Source organism: Mixophyes fleayi, chromosome 7, assembly GCF_038048845.1.
Source record: "Mixophyes fleayi isolate aMixFle1 chromosome 7, aMixFle1.hap1, whole genome shotgun sequence".
Classification (NCBI taxonomy): domain Eukaryota; kingdom Metazoa; phylum Chordata; class Amphibia; order Anura; family Limnodynastidae; genus Mixophyes; species Mixophyes fleayi.
Genome location: NC_134408.1, coordinates 133,839,361 through 133,854,292, shown reverse-complemented (window position 1 = coordinate 133,854,292; position 14,932 = coordinate 133,839,361).

Sequence of the window (14,932 nt, the reverse complement as noted above, 5' to 3'; positions counted from 1 at the left end):
GACGACGGTGATCTTAAATGTGATCTCATCCCCTCATTATACTAAATGCAAATAATCTGATTAATCAATTAAAAGATAAGAAAATATGTTTTTGTTGGACAGAGCACTTTGACGTTCTCTGTTCTGCTTTATCCATTATGTTGCGGATTTACATTGTGGGCCTGAATCAAATCGGGAAGTAAATTGGACGTAATTTCTGATTTTACAAAGAGTATGCAACTTTTGTGTAGTTCTGCCTGTTTTCAAATCAAACCGTTTCTTAAGATAAGTTGCGGTTTGAATAGGGGTGTATATATATATGGTCTGTATAAACAGTGCATGCTTTCCGTAAGCCTAGATTCACATACGAGCTGAAATAATTATATGAGCAATTTCTCTATGTTTACTGCATCCATACTTACAATGAATTCACATCACATAACTTTTATATGATCAGAAATTGAAATAACAGCTGCTAACGATATAAAAACAACAAAATAAATGTAACTAGAATTGTTTTCAATATAATCCACATATTTGCAAATGAAAAAAATATGACTTTAAAATTGCTACATAAATAACTTCATTGTGTACAGTGCATACAATGAGTATTGAAAATAAATCTTCAATGAGTACAGTTGTGGTAGATACCGAGACGCATGCGTAAAATTTAGTAAGCGAGGACAATGCTGTCTCTCTCATCACTATCATCCGGCATGTAGCGTGTGCAATATATATGGCTGAAAACAAACGTACTTACACTAAATACACCGTTATGTTCTTAAATCTTATAAAAGGCTCTTAGAATCCAGAATAAAATGGGCAAATAAATGAAAACTGGTGCAAGCTATCTGTCACGATACACTGGAAAAGATGGACCAGCTACCGGCTAGTAGTTGACATTACTGGACAAAGTGGTGCAGAGTCCGACATGCCCCAGGTGTTTGGTCATAGTTGCGTGTGGCGAGGTAGCTGGAGACACCAGTAAAACAGCAGAGGTCAGTACCAGGAGATCCAAAAACGAAGCCAATACGTGAAGCAGAAGAATGGTCAGGGTAGCCGGAGTCAAACCAGGAAACCCAATGAGGACCAGAATCGCTCAGCATAAGATAGGTCAGGAACAGTGGCGGATCCGGGGGGGGGGGGGGGGGGCGATCACCCCCCCCCCCCCCCTTGAGCAGGGGCTTGCTGCTGACGGCTGCACGCTGTGCAGGTCCGTTCAGCATTGACAGCACACTGCCAATGCTGAACGGACCTGCACATACTGTGCAGCCGTCGGCAGCCTTAGAAATGAGAAAGGGGCGGGGCCTAAAATCGCCCTGGGTAGAGCAGTTGCCTAGATCCGCCCCTGGTCAGGAACAGGCAAAGGTGAGGAGCAGAATATCCGATATGAAAAAGAGACAAATGTGTCCCATGAGACTTAGTGGCACACAGGGACTGGGGCCCGGGAGCAGACTTCAGATGTAAGCTAATACTCTGACACTGAAGCAGTGCCAGAATCCTCCTTATATACCCCTATCAAAAGCAGTTCTGATGTTCCATGACAACGCCAGCTGACCACTGTCAGGGGAAGTCAAATACCAGTCCTGTTGCCTAGGGCATGCATGTTTCGAGTACCTGGAAGTCGTGTCCCATTGCTAGTTGATAGGTGCGTGCTTGCCAGGGAGCGAAATCCCTGCAGAGAGGGGGGGATAGAGCGGTGATGGTGCCTGACACTATCCAGGTTCTTGCATTATACTCCCATTGCAATGCTTCAGGGTTTTGTATAAATGCAGTGTTTTGTCTTCTTTAAACATAACGATCCTGAGTCATTAAGCATGCATACTGAGCGCATCGTGCATTTCTTTTAAACTGCACGTAACTGGGCTCTGTGAACTCCTGAAGTCAACAAGGAATGGATCTCAAGATACATGTGGTGATGACTACGGGTGTAGGTTTATTCTGCTCTACTAGACCAGACACTGAAGGGTAGTACAATACCTATGTGGAATATAAAATCTGATGTTCCTTATGTTGCATGTCAATATTAAAGTCCATTATGTTTATACATGGATAAAAATCATAGGCTGTGGTAAGTGTCGTCTGCGTTCGGAGCTGACTTGGACGTGGTTGTGTTCTATTGCGTATCGTCCGGTTCTGAGCATGCGAAGAGTGGTTTTTGCGAACGATATCGGCAGGTACATTCCTTAATGACTCAGGCTCAACATTTCTAACATGGGTTACATTTAAAAAAGTTTATATTATATTTCAGTTTCATTTGTCTTCACAAGATTGTTCTGTGGAAGAGCAGTGGTCTTCTCCTTGATAACCCTCCATGCACATTACCAGTCTTCAGTATGTTCCTGATGGTGTACTCAACACTGACGTTACAGGGGCCAGCAAATCCTTACCAGTTACCACAATGTTCTTTGTGATTTCCCGATGCATTGTATGTTTTGGGGGTTTATTTTGGGATGACTACTACTGGGAAAAGTAAGAATGGTGTTGAATTTTCTCACTATGTCCATTATCTGTTGATTGATAAAGACTTGCATAATGTTTTTGTAAAAATTGTCCAGCATATTAAGCACTGCCAACTCAGGGGTGAGCATCTCAGTAACAAATGTGTGCTAGTTTGGAGGAAGTGTGATTTCAGTTAAATATTAGTTTGGACGGATATATCTTTTAATTAGGCACCATTCTCTAACCTAAAGCTGTATACCATTAGGGCAGAGACAGAACTAGCGGCGGTGTGGATGGCACCGGGGCCCATGCCGATAATGGCGCCTGCTGCAGCCGCCACGCCGGTCCGGCATCTGTTTTTAAAATCAAAAATTTATACTTACCAATCCGGCAGTGCCCGGAACCTGACATCTTCCTCCCTGCTCGCTCCTCCCTGTTCCCTTCTCACTGACTGTCAGGCGTGATGTCATCACATACGGCATTTTCAGTGAGTAGTGGTGCAGAGAGGAGCCACAAGCCTGAAGACAGAAAACAGGAGAAAGAAGGCCAAGTAAACGGTAAATAAAGGAACGGAGGCACAGTGTAATATAAGGGTAACTGATGGAGGGCACGGTGAGATACAGGAGGGGGCCATGGGCACTGTATGATACAGAAGGGGGCCAGGGGCACAGTGTGATACAGAAAGGGGCCACGGGCACCGTGTGATACAGAAGGGGGCCAGGGGCACAGTGTGATACAGTAGGGGGCCAGGGGCACAGTGTGATACAGAAAGGGGCCAGGGGCACCGTGTGATACAGAAGGGGGCCAGGGGCACAGTGTGATACAGTAGGGGGACAGGGGCACAGTGTGATACAGAAAGGGGCCAGGGGCACCGTGTGATACAGAAGGGGGCCAGGGGCACAGGGTGATACAGAAGGGGGCCAGGGGCACCGTGTCATACAGAAGGGGGCCAGGGGCACAGGGTGATACAGAAGGGGGCCAGGGGCACAGTGTGATACAGTAGGGGGCCAAGGGCACAGTGTGATACAGAAAGGGGCCAGGGGCACCGTGTCATACAGAAGGGGGCCAGGGGCACCGTGTCATACAGAAGGGGGCCAGGGGCACAGGGTGATACAGAAGGGGGACAGGGGCACAGGGTGATACAGAAGGGGGGCAGGGGCACTGTGTCATACAGAAGGGGGCCATGGGCACAGGGTGATACAGAAGGGGGCCAGGGGCACAGGGTGATACTGAAGGGGCACATGATATATTTTTATATTTCTTATACTTGAAATTTGAAGTAAACAAAACAAAGAATCAATACTTTTTTTACGTGAGTGGGCAAAGCAACTCTCCACAACTCTCTAGTTCCTTCTCTGCTTTAGGGCTTGTCTACCAGGAGAGAAATATATATGTGGATCAGATGAGATGCGAATATCAGTTTGTTGTGGTATATTTTAAGAAGCATATTTATTTGTGGTCTGTGTGCACCGAGTAGGCGACACAGCATAGAAATCAGTGGATCTCTGGGTAAAACACTTGTAGACCTGGCTGATGTTTACAACATAGGTCTGTCTATTTGATGGTTCAACAGCCCTCAATCTCACACCTGTTAAGGTAACATCAGATTCAATTTGATCATTTTACCTTCCAAGCAAATTTGTTTATTTTCATTGCCTGTGGGTATAGGCCAATGTAAATATATTTGATACAGTTGTGTGTATACAGTGTATATATAGGCTGCTGGTCTGTTGTCATCTGTAAGGCAACACAAATAATCTGCTTGAAAGACAATAGAGACTGAAGGTGAAGTCTCCTTTTAACAAGAGCTATTGTAGAACTTCTCATCCGTTTTCCAACAAACCCAATAGGTGTTGGATTCGCGCGTTTGATAAAGAGACCTGTGTTCGTTATGTTTAATCAAATTCTCTTTTATCTTTTATTAGGATGTAAATTGTATCAAGAGGAGACATTTATGCAGCTCATTCTAAAGGATCCACAAACTTACATTCACTGTCATATCTTTCTATACTACTAGGAGAGAGGTAGAAATTTGTGAGCCACATAGCAAAATATTGAAGGCCCATCCAAGGTTTATAGGGAGGGACCCCCTTACCTTTCCGGACCCCCACCAGCCTCCTCCACTACCCACCAGTCTGTGCTCTCTGCGCAGAAAGCACAAACACAGTACAAGTGATAGCTGCATGGGGCCCATACTACACATTGGCTTTGCAGACCTAAATTTATTTGATAATGTGTCATTATTTTTTTCTATTCAAATCAGACTTCCTGTTTTGCAAACTTACTAATGAGGCGCTGGAGGAAGCCTGCAGAGCCTAATGTGACTAGAAGATAATAGTTTGCAGTTATGTTACATATAGGACCTGATTCATTAAGGAGAGTAAGGCAAAAAAAGGGAGTAAAAATTTCTGTTGGAATTAGTTTATTATTTTGCACATAAGTTGAATACTGGCTTGTCTGCTATGCTGTACTACACAAGACGCTGCAGGACACATCCACTACCTATGTAGATTATAAATTTGCAAAAAAGAACGCCCAGGACAAAAAAAAAATATTGAGTTAATGTCACTTGTTAATGATATAGGCATTAATGATAAAAGAGTTTTAAAAAAAGTTGTTTTTGTCATGAATAAATATTTATTCGGAAGTTGTTAATGTCTACAAAGCATAAAATTTATTTTTACAGTTGTTCCTGTTTGCAAACACATGTTATAGCATGCATCATCATTTATTTATATAGCACTACTAATTCCGCAGAGCTGTAAAAAGAAGTCACTCACATCCTTCCCTGCCCCACTGGAGCTTACACTCTAAATTCCGTAACACTCACACAGACAGACTAGGACCAATTTGATAGCAGCCAATTAGCCTACCAGTATGTTTTTGTAGTGTGGGAGGAAACCCGAGCACCCGGAGTAAACCCACGCAAGCACGGAGAGAACATACAAACTCCACACAGATAAGCATGCTCAGTGCTTCTCCCCACACTCAGGTATAGCCGTAATATCCATAAGGTAAACTACAGGGATTTGGGGTTTGTTAGGGCGGCCAAATCAGTATGTTGTCTAGGGCTCCATGGGGGGGTCTTACTCTGACTCTGCATTCAGCTGCAGATGATCATGGTGATCAGTTACCTATTTAAACCCCTGCCTGTGAATGAGGCATTGAGTATTTGTAGCCTCTCAGTATTTTACTTGTTTTCCAGATTCCATGTGCATTGTCTAGAGTTTGGATTTTGGCCACAGTGTTTTCTCTACTCCCTGACCCTGACTTCCAGTCATGACCATGTTGTTGCTGCCTGCCCTGATTTCTGGCCCGACACTGACCAATCCGCCTGTCTCCTGCCCTTGAACTCTGGTTTGTGTTTGTATCTGATCATCTGGTGCTTTTTACTGAAGGAAAGTTACACCTCAATTACCAGGTATGTGTTATTCAATAATAAAGAATGATTTTTATACATTATTTTCACCTCTGTGTGAGGTCCTGACTCATGGATAAGGGAGGCAAGAAGGGACAATTACCCATTAGTCCAGACCAGGGTTTGCTCTGGGATGTTAGCAGCGGCGGATCCAGAGGGGGGGGGGGGCGGGGGGGGGCGATCGGAGCAATCGCCCCCTCCCCCCCCTAGCAGCACAAGTCGCCGATCCAAATGGGGTGGAGCGGACGGGGCCAATCGCGGGTGGTGGGCAGGGTTTTAAGGGGACAGCCAATTAGAATGAAGGAGGGGCGTGCTTATGCAAAATCACCCCCCCCCCTAAAAATTACATCTAGGTTCGCCCCTGAAAGTTAGGCAATGGTCTGATTACTAGCCAGAAGTTGAGAGACCTTTATAAAAGGGTGGGGTTGCTAACAAAAAATCAGGAGAGGTATACCTGCTATATGGAGCCTGCTGTATTTGATGTAACTGAGAGTAAAGTGGTTGCTATGTGCTTTATTTTGGGCTGGATGTTAGACTGTACCATAGTTGAAAGACTGTTTGACAGGCATTACATTTAAATGAATGTTCTTTTTGTTTTGTAGACTGCAAGACCAGTTGCAGGCTGGTTGTACCACAGTATGTGGGTGCAGCCAGGGGCCGAACAGTGTATCGCTGGGCGCTATAAGAAAATTTGGGTAGGGACAGTGGCAGATCCAGGGGGGAGGGTCGATGAGGCCAATCACCCCCCCTAGCAGCAGTAAGTTCATTATATTTGGGTCCAAGACGCCAATCAAAACGGGTGAAGGGGGCAGGTCCAATCACAGCTGGTGGGCTGGGTTATCCAGCGCCCAGCCAATCAGAATGAAGGAGGTGCGTGATTATGCAAAATCACCCCTCCCCTAAAAATTAAGTCTTGGTCCGGCCCTGGGTAGGGGCTTGGCAAGGCCATTCGTGCCCGCTCTAATGAGGGCAGAGCGGAGGTCCTCTTCTGAGCTTGTCCGCTCAGAAGAGATCCCTGCACCACTCTTCTGAGAACAGGAGCCTCAAAAATGAAGAGGGGGGGTGCGACCCTCCTTTGCTGGGCCCCCACTCACCCTCTGGGCCCTGCACCAATTGCTATGTCCCTAGGTCTACTTCAGGAAACGGTGATCCTGTTAACCTGCCCTCTTACAACCTTTAAACGTTCAACTAAATCCTGCGAGTTGTAGTAGGGCAGCACTGCACATACAAATTGCATTTACAATAATCCATAGTTTATGTTTCAGCATCAGACAAGAAATAAGACCTACAGTAAAAGTACAATTTATATGAGGTTTAATGGATTAAAGTTTGCAGAAAAACGTCAAGCAATACGTGGATGGATTTTGCTCTAACTACTTTTGCAGGATTTTCTTAATGTATGATCTTTATAGGCCAGAAATCGATGTGTTGCCAGGAGAGCGTTTATTATTTTGTGTCTGGGTAGATTGTGTCTTTTTCATGTCTGCAGGGAATTAGGGGCAGGAAGTTAAAGTAATAGACTGAAGTCAATTAAAACAGGCCAACAATCCCAACTGTAGCCAGAATAAGCAAATAACTTCCTTTATATACAACCCCGGTGTGCAGAAAGAAAATAAAAAAACACCAAGAGAATTCAGTTCCTGCAAATCAAGGCTGGAGCGCCAAACAATATATTTCTATGTATCCAGATGCATAATGGATCAGTTACAATGTTCCAGAATTGTTATTTGAATCACAAAGACAACATATATTCTTAAAGGAACACTTACAAAAAATACATTGTGTGTGATTTGTACTTCACTTTACAGGGAAGATTGATGTAATTAACCAGCAAAAAGAAAATGTCAAGTGAATGTTTTGGTTTATTTTTCTGTTTTGGAATCACAGTCGGCCTCGTAGAGTTTGAGGTATATTCATTTTTGGTACCAAAGTATACACATTTCCATTCTGCACATAAGTACCAAAGTTCATCAGTATGCAATGTTATACTTGTGGCCCTTTACGCCTGTAGAGGCGGAACATTAGTGCATTAAGGGTGTGTACTCATAAGTGAACCACGCTCCCTGGTGATGCAACCTAATGAGACTTGGGGGTAAATGTATGAACCTCCGGATTCTTCAACTCCGGCGAGTTCAGCGTCTTCAGCGCTTAAATTTAAAGCGGCGCTGCCTTGTAAAGGGAAACTTACCTTTACAAGGCAGCGCCGCTTTAAATTTAAGCGCTGAAGACGCTAAACTCGCCGGAGTTGAAGAATCCGGAGGTTCATACATTTACCCCTTGGTTGCATCCGCAAGAGGCTATCTTTTTCGGGTACCGGAGGCTTGGTGTAACGAAGGAGCGGCATGCACGGACCTTTGTTTCAGCACAGACTTTTGCCGTGATAAATAAATATATATATGTTTAAACTGGCCCATGACCAGATAGAAGCTTTAGGTATTTTTTTTTCTTTTGAAATATCGCTGATGTAGTATGGTAATAGCATTTCTAAGACAACATGCTGCTTAATATGACACCTCTAATTGTGGCCTTATGGGCCAACCAAATAATCAATTGTGATATATCTGAGCAGTTGTGTCCCTATCTTATTTATTAAGAAGCTGAGGGCTGCATTGATCTGACCAGGACACCGGGGAGAGCAGTGAACCACTGTCAATACTTGAGTGTATATTATTGGGGGGGTTTTATAGTGAGTGAACACTTTATCTGGAGGATGTAACACTCTTCATGAATAAATTGTTAAGTTTCAGCTGTTGGTTACATTTTATGTTTTTTTCTAAGTGAGTTCTCACCTGAAATGGAAGCGCACACGTTGTCCAGTTTTATTTCTAACACTTTATTGATATTACTTCCTAAAACTAATCGTCACTGTGCCACTTGAGCAAGTTTGGTATAGAAACCAGTAAAAGTAAAGCAGAAAAAATAAGTAACTTTTCACCTTGGCAAAACCATGAAGCATTGGAGGGGGAGATAAATTTTAAATAAATGTGGGGACATTAACTTTCAGTGTACAAATAAAGTTATCAAGTATTTGTGTGCTACTTGAAAAACACAGCCAGTTTTTAACTTATGTGCAAAATAATAAACTAATTTGCACCCTTTGCATTGTAACATGGTTTTGTCCAGGAGAAAGCGTACTCAATTTTTTGCCTTACTTTCCTTAATTAATCAGGCCCACGGTCCCTTATTGGGTGCATAGAGAGAGGCTATTGTGATGAGATGCAGATTGAGGGAGCCTGTCAGTATTGTATAACCAGCTCGTGGATCTGAAATTCTATCATGATTGTTTTTGTGGCAAGTTGAAGCTATTTACATTTATTGAAAGTACTTTAAGGTTCATGGTGGGGTTATATTAAAGTGCAATCCTGGCAAGGGATAGGCAAGTGATGGGCAACCTGAAACACTTTGGTGGCCACACGGTGCCACCCCCTAACCTTCAGAAGAGCTGTACATTACCCTTAATCTCAACAATAAGCTACCGTAATATATTTAATCAAAAAAAGAGACACCTATCTGTAATAACCTAACAGCAAACATTTTAAACAAGTGTTACAAGCTATAAGAAAAAAAATTAACAATAAAGCAGTAAGGAACTGGGGGCCAAAGGTAAAGGCTCAGGGCCACCTGTTGCCCACTCTGAGTAGTGCATTCTGGGCTATAGGCCCAGAATGCACTGCTCATACAGTCACAGCATGGTGAGGGAAGGTGTTTTCTGGAACATTATGAAAAATATCCTAGAACATTTCTATGTACATAATTTAGGTGTAGTAACTATTAATGGTACTGACTATCCCAACACGGACTAAGACGACATGAGAATTCTGAAGAAGAACTACCCTGACCTGCAAAAAAATACTGCTTGCCAAGATTCACATGACTTCATGTAATGACCCGATCTCTTGCCGACTGTGGAAAATGACGTCATGTGAAACCGCAACTCCTCTAAAAGCGGCATTGGACAGACCCGGGTGTCATTCATGTAACCTTTACCAGCCGGTAAAGGTGGGGTTAACCCTAACTCCTAACCCTAACCCCTATAATAATACTTCAATTACATGAATGACACCCGGATCTGTCCATTGCCGCTTTAAGAGGAGTCCCGGTTTCAAATGACGTAATTTTCCACAGTCGGCAAGAGATCTGGATGAATTCACATGAAGTCATCTGGATCTTGATAAGTAGTCTTTTTTTCAGGTCGGGGTTGTCCTTCTTTGGAGTCCTCATGTCGCATTAGTCCGCGTCGGGGTAGTCAGTACCGTTAAACTGACTACCAACGCTTAATTTTGGCATTCAATATAATGCACAAGCTATATAATCTGAATAATAGAAAATAAATAACAACAGTCACATATAGTGTTAACAAAGCGCTAAAGAGGCTATATTTAAAAGATTTAAAAGGATGATAACAAATAATTTATTTATGCCAGACTAATTTGTGAGTTAATCACAGTTTGAAGAACATTTAAACTAATTTACAAAAGTGAACAATAGACCCAGTAATGCTGTATGATATATTCCCTGCAATGCAACAGAACCACGATGCACCAAGTGCAGGTGAAGAGATCCCTCCTAATCATATGAGTGGTTAAGTACAGATCTATACATGACAATATCTACGGTCTGCAGAGGAGCAGTGTAATTACCTCTGAATATAGACACAATAAAGTCTGGTATTTCAGCTCGCAGTTATGTAGAGGAGAAGGCCATTCGCTTGAAGACGAGCTGTTGAAGTTGGATCTTGTCACAACCTGTTGGTAAAACTAAAAAAATAGAAATATATACAACTTTACAACTTGCAACACAGTTATAGAAAATCCCTTTTAGGCTGTTCCACAGTATACTGGGGAAACGATTAAGACAACGAGTCCACCCAGGAACCGGGACTTTGCGACTATTGGATTCCCAGGCTGTGGATGGTAATGGAGGAGCTAGAGGAATGCCTACATTCCTGAGCAAGGACAGACCCTCATCTGGAGTTTTGATCCTGTAAGATCTGTCTTTGTGGGTCACCAAATGGTGAAAAGGATCTACTGGATTACCATCTCAGTTCAGCTGCTGTACCCAGAGAGGAATTCAATTGTCATTGCTGTTACCCTTTCTGTTCCTCCTTTGGCGATTTTGTGGTGGCAGCATCTGTGCACATTGGGAACAAGTGTCCTGGCTCTTGATACTTTCAGTTGTATCGTATGAATTAAAGATTTTCAGATACAAAGGCCATGGGCTAGATTTACTAAGCTGCGGGTTTGAAAAAGTGGGGATGTTGCCTATGGCAACCAATCAGATTCTAGCTTTCATTTATTTAGTACCTTCTTCAAAATGACAGCTAGAATCTGATTGGTTGCTATAGGCAACATCCCCACTTTTTCAAACCCGCAGCTTAGTAAATCTAGCCCCAAGAGTTTTATTTGGAATATATATTACAGGGCAAAGTAGCGCATGCATACACCTGCTCTGTCGGCACCGACAACAAGGTTCTATCAGAACACTCTGGTTTCCGAAGCCAGAGATGAACAATTTATACACTGTACAGTCATAAAAAGCAGTGACATTACACAGATACAAACATACAGTATTAAGCTCCACATCCATAGGTCAATTGTTCATGACCTCCCAAGAACCCGACGCCCCATTGGCTGATTCCTCTGGTCATTGTTCCTTAAGGTGGGGGTCATCTTTCCATGTGTGGCCAGGTGTCCTTCCTCAGGCTCCCGCCACTGGACCTGTTTAATTTGGTTCTTTTATGGCATCTCTGGAGTTGCTATTTGGTGTATGAAAATGAATATTAGTTATACCTAGCGTTCGCAACGTGCGGACGCTTCATAAATAATACCGGACAGGTTCACATGTGATTGCTAACAGAATGAGACCAAACTCAGTGCAATTAATATGTTACATTAATTAGCTTCTTCACCACATTATATTTTATATTAACTGAAAGAAAAGTACATTAAATTTATTTACATGTTGCTAAGATAATGATTCGGTTGCGTATTAATCGCATCGCAACCGATTGTAGTGTGCAGAAATGATTGATTACCGTATTCGTCCAATTATTCAACTTCTCCAGAATCAGAGAGAGATCAGTTAATATATGATGGCCAGTCATAGTTACCAGCCGGTGACAGTCTTAAGACTTCTACAAAGTCAAGTTCATCCTTCATCTCTCCGTCTTCCACTTTCTGTTGTTATTCTAAGTGTACCTCACCACTTGGAGCGGCACAGAAATATTAGTCGCCAATGTCCGATTTAATATTGTGGCCGATAATAACCCTGCCTCACAGCAGTCACACGCAGCTTCTCCATCACCAACTACAATTATTATTTTGCCACCTTATGTACCAATTGTTGCCCACACCTTTTAGATTGTTAGCTCATTTGGACAGGGTCATGTTTCCACTTTGTTTTGTTGGGCGGGTGGGCTTTTTTTAAAGTAAAATTGGCGAGGGGGGACAAAAGAGGGGTAGGTAAATAGCCTCTTGTAACATCAAGAGCTACTTTGAGGATGACTTTGATTAAACAACAGTAGTATTTATAAATCACTTTAACCAAGTTAAGATTGTTTGTATAGGTTGAAGAATTCTATTCCGATCGAACCCACAGAAGGCCCAGAGGACAACAAGTATGCTCAATGAGAATAGTGCATACTAAAGTTTTGCCTTTAAAGCCATTACCATTTTAAATTTCCCCTGCAAAGTCGCCGAATATCAGCCACTTGCAGAATCTATCATCATCATCATCTATTTATATAGCGCCACTGATTCCGCAGCGCTGTGCAGAGAACTCCCATCAGTCCCTGCCCCATTGGAGCTTACAATCTAAATCCCCTAAGACATACACACACACAGACTGAGATAGACTAAGGGCAATTTAATAGCAGCTAATTAACCTACCAGTATGTTTTTGGAGTGTGGGAGGAATCCGGAGGACCTGGAGTAAACCCACGTAAACACAGGTAGAACATACAAACTTCACACAGATAAGGTCATGGTCAGGAATTGAACTCATGACCCCAGTGCTGTGAGGCAGAATTGCTAACCACTAAGCCACCGTGCTGACCAGCCACACTTTAATTTACCCCCTGATGTCCCCTTGCTCTCATGGCTAATTTAGGACATAAATTAAAATAAAGCAAGTAGTATTTTATGAGAAAAACAGAAAATTTTAAATTATTGAACAAGATGATCCTAAAGTGGAAATAGGCTGAACTTTAAAGTTTGTAATGTTTCCGTCCTGCCCATTATCCCGTGTGTCCTCCAAGCCACAAATGGCGATGCAAAGTGATTTTATTGTACGGGGGTCTTTGTAAAGGTAGTAAAGTGTGTGTGCACCTTGAAACATACCAGATAGACAAAGTTAACTTGCGCACATGAAGATGCATTGTGGTTTCACGCCAGTTCATAAATGAGCATTCTAGACAAACTCTATGTAGGGACCCAGTTTGATTTCAATCAATAGCAAATATATTATATGACTCATCAATCTTTTTACTCAAACAGAATGTTTTTGTGAGTTATGGAATGTGAGCACCAGTTTGTTGCCACAAAATACGTCAACCCAGTAGGCTGGGCAGAGGCCGGCTTATACTGACAAAATGATTGCCATTTAAGCTGATATTAGGACAGCAGATGCCTGAGTATGTCTGGTCCAGTCTGGATCTTGTTTATAGATAAATATACAAGACTTCCAAACTAAACCGTAGAATCGTCTCCATTACACCTGAGATGTTCTGGCAGAAATAATACATCTTTTGTGAAAAACTCCTGATATCCAGTGTCTCCTTCTCCGTCACTTAACACTCATCCGGGATAAGCAGTAGATATAACGATCCTCTGGTTTTTCTGTAGCAGATCCTCCAAAACTATGAGTGAGCCGTCATGCTCACAAGACTGACTTGGCACAAAAGATTTTGCACGGTTTAAAAAGCAGTTGGAACATCAGCGCTGGATGGCTGGCTCACGAGACAAACTTGGCAGAATAGAAGTACCATAAGACTGATCAAAAAGTAAAAAGAATGAAAGAGCCGTAGAGCTAATTTAATACAATAAAATAGGCTCTTAACTCACTTGATATAAGAAGTTTGGAAAAACTGCAAGACTTACAAAGTACACCAGGCTAAACAGGGGATATTGAAGAGGTATTTAGCTATGGTCAGTGGTCAAAGTGGGCCTTTAGAAGTGGCGGTATGGAAAATGTAATGGGAATGTAAGTGAATGGAATGTGATAGCTTTGCATTGAAGGGAATGAGGAGAAGTGGCGGTATGGCATAGCACCATGTATACCCGCACTTCTACCACAGGTTATGCTTGAAAACACTAAATCGGCCACCAGTAACGTCAATAGTCAGCTGACTGCAAGTTGTATTGATCTGAAAGCTGAGAGGTTGTAGCCGAAAGCAGAATGATGGATCATTATAATTTCCTCTGTTATTATAACAATGTGATATGGGGTCTTCAATCCAACTGTCGTCTTAGATAACCGACGGCTAAAGATCCATCTCGTGGGGACCGGTGTATGTAGACTGTAGGGCTCATTTATGACCCCTCAGCAGGTGAGATTTGTCTGATGAAAAGAGAAGATATATGTAATATATATTTATATTTTATAGAAACTAACTGCTACTACTGTATGTCTTAACTTGAAAGGAAACCCTTTGATGACAAGTTAATGCCTGTCCTAGTAACTATTTCACTATGACTTGGAGACATAAACTTCTCATAAAAGACATGAACATATATAACAGCTGATCATAAGATTGCACAACACAGCTCAAAGTGTGAGAAACATAATGCAAAAACTACCAATGTAACACTTAACAAGTTTGTGGTGCTCAGCACATATTAAATCCCTGATGTAACTGTGTTTTACAAATTAAAGGTAAATATATACAGTATATAGACTTAAGGTCTGGTTCTCCTTTCAAATTCTTGAGCATACAGTAGGCCTCATCACTGGACGAGCACCACAGAACGCCACGGCACAATTTTGCACAAGTTAGGAGTGCTGAGAGAGAGGGGAGCAATTACAGAGTACTTGGCGGCCCCCACAATGGCGGATTTTCATGGGGACAGTTGAGGTGACCCCCAATGGACCACACCA